Source organism: Myotis davidii, unplaced genomic scaffold (assembly GCF_000327345.1).
Source record: "Myotis davidii unplaced genomic scaffold, ASM32734v1 scaffold649, whole genome shotgun sequence".
Lineage (NCBI taxonomy): Eukaryota > Metazoa > Chordata > Mammalia > Chiroptera > Vespertilionidae > Myotis > Myotis davidii.
Window position 1 is genome coordinate 72,528 of NW_006299392.1, and position 10,121 is coordinate 82,648.

Below are 10,121 nucleotides of genomic sequence, written 5' to 3' on the forward strand. Positions count from 1 at the left end.
AAGGAATAAATCATGATATTTCTTTGTTTAAAAATGATCACGAGCTCACCATTACTTAAATTTTAACTGTCTCTTTTTACTTGTTTTCATGTAACTATTAGAAAATTTTATATATTTTTTCCATTTTTAAAATTCAATATTTTGGGTTGATATTGGTTCATATGAACATAGAGGTTTCAGGTGTGGGTTTTTATGTTACAAGAATATGTATATTGCACCATGTGCCCACCATCCAAAGTCAAATCTTTTCCTGTCACCATATATAAGGACCCCCTTCTCTGCCTACCCACTTCCCGCTGGCAACCACCACATTGCTGTTTGTGTTCATGAGTTTCAGTTTTACATCCCACATATGAGTGAAATCATATACTTCTTTTAGCTTTTTTCTTGACTTATTTCACTTAGTATAATATTCTCAAGGTCCATCCATGTTGTTGCAAATGGCACTATTTCATCCTTTCTTATGGCTGAGTAGCATTCCATTGTGTATGTGTACCACATCTTCTTTATCTAGTCCTCTGTTGCAGGGCACATTTTGTGTTTCCATGTTTTGGCAACCATGGATAATGCAACAATGAACATAAGGGTACATATATATTTTTGAAAACATGTTTTCAAGATTTTTGGGGGGTACACCAAGGAGGGGGATTGCTGGGTCATATTGTAGCAATATTCTTAATTGAGAAATTGCCAGACTGCTTTCCATAGTGTTTGTACCAGTCAATATTCCCACAAGCAGTGAATGAGGGTTACCTTTTCCCACAAGTTCTCCAACACTTCTTGTATTGTTGATAGTGGCCACTCTAAACAGGTGTGAGGTGGTATCTCATTGTAGTTTTGATTTGCATTTCTCTAATTGCCAATGAGGTTGAGCATCTTTTCATATATCTATTGGCTATTCATATGTCTTGTTGGGAGAGGTGTATTTTCAGGTACTCTGCCAACTTTTTGATTGGGTTGTTTGTTTGCTGTTGAGTTTTATGAGTTCTTTATATACTTTGGAAATTAAATCTTTGTCTAAGCTACTATTTGGAAATATCATCTCCAATCTGGATGGTCACCTCTTGGTTTTGTTCTCAGTTTCTTTCCCAGTGCAGAAATATTTTGTTTGATGTAGTGCCATTCATTTACTTTTCACTTTACTTTACTTGCCTTTGGGGTCAAGTTCATAAAATGTTCTCTAGGAACAGGGTCCATAAGTTTGGTACCTATATTTTCTTCTATGTAAGTTATTATTTCAGGTCTTACATTTAGGTCTTTGGTCCATTTTAAATTAATTTTTTTACAAGTGGACAAAGTGTAAACCAGTTTCATTTGTTTGCATGTGGCTTTCCAATTATCCCAGCACAACTTATTGAAGAGACTGTCTGTATTCCATTGTATGTTTCTGGGTCATTTGTCGAAAATTATCTGTCCATATACATTGTTTTATAGCTGGGCTCTCTTTTCTGTTCCATTGACTTGTGACTGTTTCTCTGCAAATACCATGATGTTTTGATTATCCTGGCTCTGTAATCTAATTTGAAGTCAGGTAGCATGCTACCTCCAGCTTCATTCTTTTTTTTCAGAATTGCTTTGGCTATTTGGGGTCTTTTGTGTTCCATACAAATCTGATGACTTCTCATTCTATTTATTTAAAAAATGACATTGGGATTTGGATGGGGATTGCATTAAATCTGTGCATTGCTTTTGGTAATATGGCCATTTTAACTATGTTGATTCTTCCAATCCATGAACTCTGGATATTATTCCATTTTGTTGAGTTTATTTCAATCTATTTTAATAATCCTTTGAAATTTTCAATGTATAGGTTTTTCACATTCTTTGTTAACTTTATTCCTAGGTATTTTAATCTTTTGGTTGCAATTGCAAAATGAATTTTTTTCATTTCTTTTTCTGAAGTTTTGTTGTTAGTATACAGGAAGGCAATGGGTTTTTGCACATTGCTTTTGTGTCCTGCAACTTGACTATATTTGTGTATTGTTTGTAATAGTTTGTTGTTGTTGTTTGTGGAGTGTTTAGGGTTTTCTATATAACATGTCACTCACCAAAAGTGACAGTTTGACTTTTTTCTTCCCTATATGGATGCCTTTCATTTCTTTCTCTTGTCTTATTGCTCTGGCTAGGTCTTCCAGCACTATGTTGAATAAGAGTTGTGGGAGTGGACATCCTTGTCTTATTCCTGACCTTAGAGTAAAAGCTTTCAGTTTTTCACAATTTAGTATGATATTAGCTGAGGGTTTATCATAGATGACCTTTACTATGTTGAAGTACTTTCCTTCTATTCCTATATTATTGAAAGTTTTAATCATAAATGGATGTTGTATCATATCAAATGCTTTTCTGCATCTACTGATAAGATAATACGATTTTTATCATTTCTTTTGTTAATGTGCTGTATTACATTTATTTATTTGAGTATGTTGAACCATCCTTGTGCCACTGGAATGAACCCCACTTGATTCTAATGCATTAATTTTTTAATGTACTGTTGTATTCGATATGCTAATATTTTGTTTAGGATTTTGCAGCTGTATTCATCTGAGATATCAATCTGTAATTTTCTTATTTTGTGTGCTATCTTTGCCAGATTTTGGTATCAGGGTTATATTGGCCTCATAGAATGTGTTAGGAAGTATTGCCTCTTCTTCAATTATTTAGAAGTTTGAGGAGGATAGGTTTTAAATCTTATTCGAATGTCTGGTAGAATTCACTGTTGAAGCCATCTGGTCATGGATTTTGGTTTTTTGGGAGGATTTTTATGTTACTTACAATTTCTTCATTGCTGATTGGTCTATTTAGATTTTCAATTCTTCATAATTTATTCTATGAATTCTAGGAACTCATCCATTTTTTCTTGGTTATTGAATTTGGTGGCATATAGTCTTTCATAATATTCTAATTGATCCTTTGTATATTATGAAGTCTGTGGTGACTTATCCTCTCTCATTTCTGATTTTTTTATATGGGTCTTTTACCTTATTTTCTTAGTGAGTCTAGCCAGAGGTTTGTCAATTTTATTAATATTTTCAAAGAACCAACTCTTTGTTTTATTAATTTTTGTAAGATCTTTTTGTTCTCTAGCTCATTCAAGTATACTTTAATTTTTATTATTTCCTTTCTTCCACTGATTTTAGGTTGCCTTTGGTATTTTTTTTTCTAGTTCCATTATTGGTGGTATTAGGTTTTTTACTTGGGATTTTTTTTTTAGTTAAACCTGTAATGGTATAAACTTCCCTTTTATTACAGCTATTGCTGAATCCCAGAAGTTTTTATATGTTGTATTGTCATTCTAATTGATCTCTATATATCTTTTGATCTCATTTTTTATTTCCTCTTCGACCCAGTTATTTTGTGGTAGTATGTTGTTTAATCTCCACATAGTTGTGGGTTTCTTTACTTGCTTTTTGCAGTTGATTTCCAATTTCAAGACATCGTGGTCACAGCATATGCTTGGAATAATTTCAATGTTCTTAAATTTATTGATGCTAGTTTTGTGACCCAACATATGGTTTATCCTTGAGAATGTTCTGTGTATACCGAACAAGAATGTATAATCTGATATTCTGGGATGAAAAGCTCTCTAAATGTCAATTATGCCCATTTAGTCTAGTGTTTCATTTAAGACTGATATTTCTTTATTGATTTTCTGTTTGGTTGATCTGTTTAGAGCTGTCAATGGAGTATTAAGGTCCGTGAATATGACTGTTTTGTTCTGTTTCTCCCTTTACTTTTGTGAGTAGTTGTTTTATGTATTTCCGTGCTCTCTGATTGGGTGCATATATATTAAGAAGTGTTACGTTTTCTTTTCTTTTTTTTAAAATATATTTTATTGAGTTTTTACAGAGAGGAAAGGAGAGAGATAGAGAGTTAGAAACATCGATGAGAGAGAAACATCGATCAGCCGCCTCCTGCACAGCCCCCACTGGGGATGTGCCCGCAACCAAGGTACATGCCCTTGACCGGAATCGAACCTGGGACCTTTCAGTCCACAGGCCGACGCTCTATCCACTGAGCCAAACCGGTTTCGGCGTGTTACGTTTTCTTGATATAGTGTGCCATTTATCATTTTAAAGTGTCCATTTTTGTCCGTTGTTATCTTGAAATCTATTTTGTCAGATATAAGTATGGCTACACCTGCTTTTCTGTGGATATTATTTGGTTGGAGAATCATTGTCCACCCTTTTACTTTGAATCAACCTTTGTCTTTGAATCTTAGATGTGTCTCTTGTAGGCAGTATATACTTGGGTTTTATTTTTTGATCCACTCTGCCTCATTTCTGTGCCTCATTATTAGTGAATTCAGACCGTTTATATATAGGGCAGTTATTGATGTGTGAGGATTTCCTACTGACATTTTATCTTTTGTTTTCTGGTAGCTCTGTGTCTCCATTGGTTCTTTTCCTTTGTTTATTTCTGTTGTTTTTGTTTGGTGGTATTCCATACTTATTTCCTCTGCTTCCTCTTTTTTTATGCTATGTGTCCTGATTTGTGTGATTTTTGTGTGTGTGGTTACTATTAAGTTTATAAAATATATACTTGTATATATACAGTAGTTTTTTTTTCTTTTGAGTGCATTTGATCTTCCTCCTCCTTTGCCAGTTCAAACCTTTACCCCCCTCTTTATGTTTTTGTTATCACAAATTATCTCTGTTTATTCTGTAAGTTATTTTGTGATCTTACTCATAGTTTTGTATTGACCTTATGTTCTTTGTTTCAGGTAGAATAACTCCCTTGAGTATTTCCTGCAATGGAGGTTTTCTTCCTGATAAAATCCCTCAGATTCTTTACTTCTTAGACTATCTTTACTTCTCCTTCTTATTTAAAGGATAATTTTGCTGAATATATTATTCATGGCTAGTAATTTCTCTTTTTCAGAAATTTGAATATTTGGTTCCACTCTCTTTTGATTGTAGAAATTCTGCTGAAATGTCAGATGAAATTGTTATGGGTTTTCCCTTGGAGGTCACTTCCTTCTTTTCCTAGCTGTTTTGAGAATTTTTTATTTGTCATTAATTTTTGACAGTTTTAATAGCAAGTGTCTTGGAGAGGGCCTCTTTGACTCAAGGTAACTAGTGGTTCTGTTTGCTTTTTGGATTCAAGTATGTATTTCTTTCCACAGATTTGGGAAGTTCTTATGCACTATTTGTTTGAATGCACTCTCTTTTCCTTGCTCCCTCTCTTGCTCTTCAGAAATGCCAATTTTTCTAATATTGATTCTTCTGATAGAGTAAGATAGGTTTTGAAGAGCTCTTTCATTTCTATTTATGCTCAGGTCTCTCTCTTTTTTCCTCTCTATCATTTTCAGATTCATATCTTCAATATCACTAATTCTTTCTTCTACCTGGTTGGCTCTGTTCTCTGTGCTCAGTAGTTTCACTCTTAATATCCTTAATTGCATACATCATTTCCAGGATTTCTGATTGGTTCTTTTGTAAAATTTAAATCCCTTAGGTAAAGTACTCATTTTGTTTATTGATTTATTTTCTGAGTGTACTGAATTGCCTGTCTGTATTTTCTTGCATCTCATTGAGTATTTTCAGAACTGAAATATTGAAATCTCTGTCATTTATATCACATATTTCCATGTTTTCCACCTTTCTTTCTGGGGATTTTTCATTTTCTTTCTGATCATCCTTGTCATTGTGGTTATTCATGGTATTTGCTATTCTCCTTTGCATAGGCATGTATGCCTGTCTATATTAATGGCCTTCTATATAGCAGCTTTCTCTGAAGAGGTCTTTTTGCTATTTTCCAGTGGATGTTGCTGAACTGCAACAGTTTTATCTCTGGGATCTCCCAGTACTGACCTCCACAGCCTCCATAAGACAGTACAACTGCACTGCTTAGGAGTGGGGTTTGTTTGGCCCTCACCATAATGGTTACCCTAGACCTTCATGAGTTACTTCCCAAGCAACCCGCCTGGGGATCAGTCAGAGAGAAACAGTGGTTCTACTACAATAGCTCTTGGTTTATAGATAACTAGAGGTGCACAATATCTGTGCACTCTAGGGAGGGGAGGCGGGTCCCTCAGCCTGGCCTGCACCCTTTAGAAGTCCAGGAGCCCTTGGGGAGTGGGCTTAAACTGTCAGTTGAACATCCTTAGCGCTGCCTCAGAGGTGGGAGAGGCTCCTGCCACCACCACTGCACTTGGCAGCTGTGATCCCAGCTTGTGGATGAGCCAGGCTCCCTCTGTGGGAGCACACTGCCCACCAGGAAGCAGTTCCTGTGTTGAGTGTCTGCCCCCTGGTGGTCAGTGCACATCATAGCTACTGGTCATTCTGCTGTTCCATCAATTTGCATATTAGTCTTTTATTAAATAGGATATGCTCTGTGACCTGACTCCAAGGGCAACTGGAGGTGAGTTTGGGGAGTTCAAGTGGAGACAGGGCTCTGTGATTCCTTTTCTTTGTCTGAAAACCATTGCCAGGCTGGACAGTAGAGAGCTACATGGCAGAACCCTGTGTTCTGTTAGGCATCTATTAGCCCAGTCACTGTTTGCTCTGCTGGTTTGCATTAGCCCTGCTGAGCTGCCCTCTGAAGCTCTCTGTTCCTCCAGGCCAAAAGTAGCACCGGAAACCCTAGTTTTCACCTCTCTACAGTGCTGGGTCTGCGGGCTATCTATGCTTTCCTCCCTTCTCATCTCCGTGTTTATTCCCAGTTGCCCTCTTTTAGATGTTTCATTGTGCATTTCTCTCAGGTGTGTGTCTGTGTTGAGCAGGGATTTCTTAGTTGAATTATAGTTGGTTAAACCTTATTGGAATTTCAGGGAGAGAGGACCAGGTGCACTTTCCAAACACCATTCCTTTGATGTCACCCGAACATATGTGTGTGTATTGTTTTCTGACTGGTTATTTTTATGGTTTGTATGTTCTTTTTAATACTGTTATAGTTCTTTCTTATTTCCTTATGCATCATATAAACACTACTTTGAACTTTATTTCTGATATATAGCTTGTCTCTGTTTATTTTGCTCTTTTTCTGGGGATTCCTCCTTTTCTTTCATGTAAGTCTTCTTTCCTTGTCTCCACATTTTAGCTTTCTCTTTGTGTTTGTTTCTATGTATTAGCTAGAACTGCTATGACTCCCAGTCTTCGTGGGGTGGCTTTATGTGATGGGTGTCCTGTGGGACCCAGTGGTGAAGCCTTCTTAATCTACTGAGCTGGGTGCACTAAGCAATTTCCCTTATGTGAGTTATGTGGGCCCTCCTGTTGTTGGGTGTTTATTGCTGTTGGCCCTTTCATTGGTGGTATTGACCCTCAGGCTGGCTGACTGTGAGGCTCAACCCCAACCACATTATGCAAGCTGCTCTTCAGATGCAGTCTCAAGGTGTCTTGTTGAGCTCAGTGGCATAATCTTCCAGATCATCTGTGCTCTGTACCACAGGAATGTCTCTTGTGGGTTATGTGTACCCCATGTTGTAGTGTAGGCTTGATTACTGTTGGTCTTTTCATGACTGAAGTTAACCCTTCAGGCTGGGGGACTATAGATTCAAATCTTGATCACCATGTATGAGATGCTGTGCAGGGGCTAGCCATGAGGCAGAGTTGTTCCCAGAAGTGTTTGGGATATGCCTGCTGACATACTCCTTTTATGTATGCTGCTCTTATGGCATGTTGGGTTGAGCTCTGGTGTGGTGTAAAGCCCACCACTGGTTGTGTTGGTTCTGGATCCACTTGGGTGGGTTTCAGATGCAGGTTGCCTTCATATGTTGTGTGTAACTGGCCTTTGGCTACCTGTCTGTAGCTACCAGACTTTTCACTGTTTGTGACTGCACCTATTAGATTTTCATGTGTATGGGAGGGGCCAATCTGTGTAAAAGAGCTTCTTTCAGTTCACAGCTGGGAGGAGATCTGTGACAGGACCAAGGTTCCCTGAAGTCCACCTCTACCTGTTAGCTACTCTGCCTACCACCTGAGGTTGCCTAGTCTTTCTCTAGAGCCTTCCCAATAGAGAGTACATGATAAACCCAGGCTAGCTGAAATAGGGTTAGTGGGTCCCCTACTTAGGGATCAGGCAGTCAGGTACTCAATGAGGGGAAATTAGTCCTTGCTTCAAAGCCACATCCCTCAGTCACTGCCAGAGTCTCTAACTCTAGTTTCCCCTCAGGGGCTCACTGCAGGTTCAGGTTTATTATAGCCACCCATCTCCTCTGCAGGAACAAGTTTAGTCACCCTGGGCTCAGGAATAAATTGAAAGAGTCTCTTATTGATAATGTTGCCAGCCCAGCCTGCAGTACGGAGTTAAGTACTTCATCCTTATCCTAGACCAGCCATGGGCAAACTACGGCCCGTTTGAAATGAATAAAACTAAAAAAAAAAAAAAAGACCATACCCTTTTATGTAATGATGTTTACTTTGAATTTATATTAGTTCACAGAAATACTCCATCCATGCTTTTGTTCCGGCCCTCCGGTCCAGTTTAAGAACCCATTGTGGCCCTCGAGTCAAAAAGTTTGCCCACCCCTGCAATAGCCTCTAAGGGTCTCACACTTTCAATATCTCCACTTTGAGCTACTCTCCCTTCATCCATGGAACTACACCCTACAGAGATATCCAGGATTTGGCAGGATAAATCCAAACAGTCTCTTGTTGAAGGTAGTTCCCACAACCTGTAGCATGGGGGAATGGGCACTTCCTCTCCTTTCTGGGGCAGTGCAGGCTGAACTTTCAAAAGAGCTCAGGTCTGCTTCCCCAAAATGTAGCCACAGAGCCTAGCACTTATTGTTCTGGCTCTTGGACAGGTGCTTCCCTGGGACACAGTGTGAAAATTTCAGCTCTGCCTGGCCCCCCAGCACCCCCACACCACCAAACCAAGCAGGAGGGTGACCAAAATCAGCCTTGTGTGGCACTTTGATCCTTCTGGAAGGGCTGGCCAAAAATCCTACCTCTACTTGGGCTCTGAATCCAGCAATAAGGGCCAGAATTCTGACTTCCTTGAACCATCAAACACAGCAGGACAGGAAAAAATCCCAGTCTTGCACAGCTCCCTTGTGCCACCTAACCCAACAGGACAAAGCAAGCTAAGCAGAGCAAAGGAAGCTGGAGGAGGGGGCAGAGAAGGGATGGAGGACACAGACTGTGTGGTCAAGGTGGGAGGGACCGTTTCTCTTTCCCAAGCCACACAGTTTAGTTACTGACTGGGTCTATGCCCAAAGTCTTACCAGAAATTAGAGGGTTCCTCAAAGTCACTGCTGGATGTAGCCAGCAGATCCTTCTGCAGTAACTGAGTATGGCAGCATGGCCTCTTCAGCTGTTAGAGTCCAGAGTGAACTCCCCAGGCTGATGCTACAACAATAGTAGTGCTCCTTCCCTGGGATGGTGTGGTCCAAGTCTCCCAGGTGGACAGAATTCCCACTAATTCCCATCACCTGATGCTATGTGGATTCCTCTTCTCCAGTCTCTGTTGCTCTGAGTTGGGGATTCCTGCATGGGGTTGAGAGTCCATACTTCTAGGGAGAGGGAGTTTTACAGCCACAATATCCCTCCAGCTTCTCAGCCACTGCACCTGCATAAGGGGGCTCTCCCTTTCTGCATCTCTGCCCCTCTTACTAGTCTCTTTGTGGCTTCTTCTGTGCTCCTTGGTCATAACATTTCAGATCAGCTATACTTCAATTTGATTTTCAAGTTGATTGCTCTGTGATTTAGCTGTAAATCTGGTTTGGGGATGGAAGCAGGTGGACACACCTTCTAGCTACTCTGCAGCCATCTTGGAATCTCCCACCATTGCTTTTTCAATCTAATTGAGTTCTGAGTTAAATATTTCTTTATAACATGTGCCATACATATTCTATAGTATTTTTAGTGCTTCATTTCATTTATCAAAAATACTAATACTATACTAACATTATTCTATTAATATTATTGTGGAGCTGCCTGCCTTTTTTAAATCTCTGAATTGCAGAATTTATAGAAGATACTTGGGACTTGGGAGTGATTCTTGCCCTATTCCATAGATTTCTCATTTATAATGTAACCTTAAGAATATTCGTGTGTCCATTCTTTAATAGTGTAAAGGGAAACCTCTTCCTCTTTTGACATAATCTATGACCCAGATATTTTTTATTTCTTTTGGTCTCACTTTAGAGAAATTGCATGCAGAGCATAATATTAGTTTCCTGC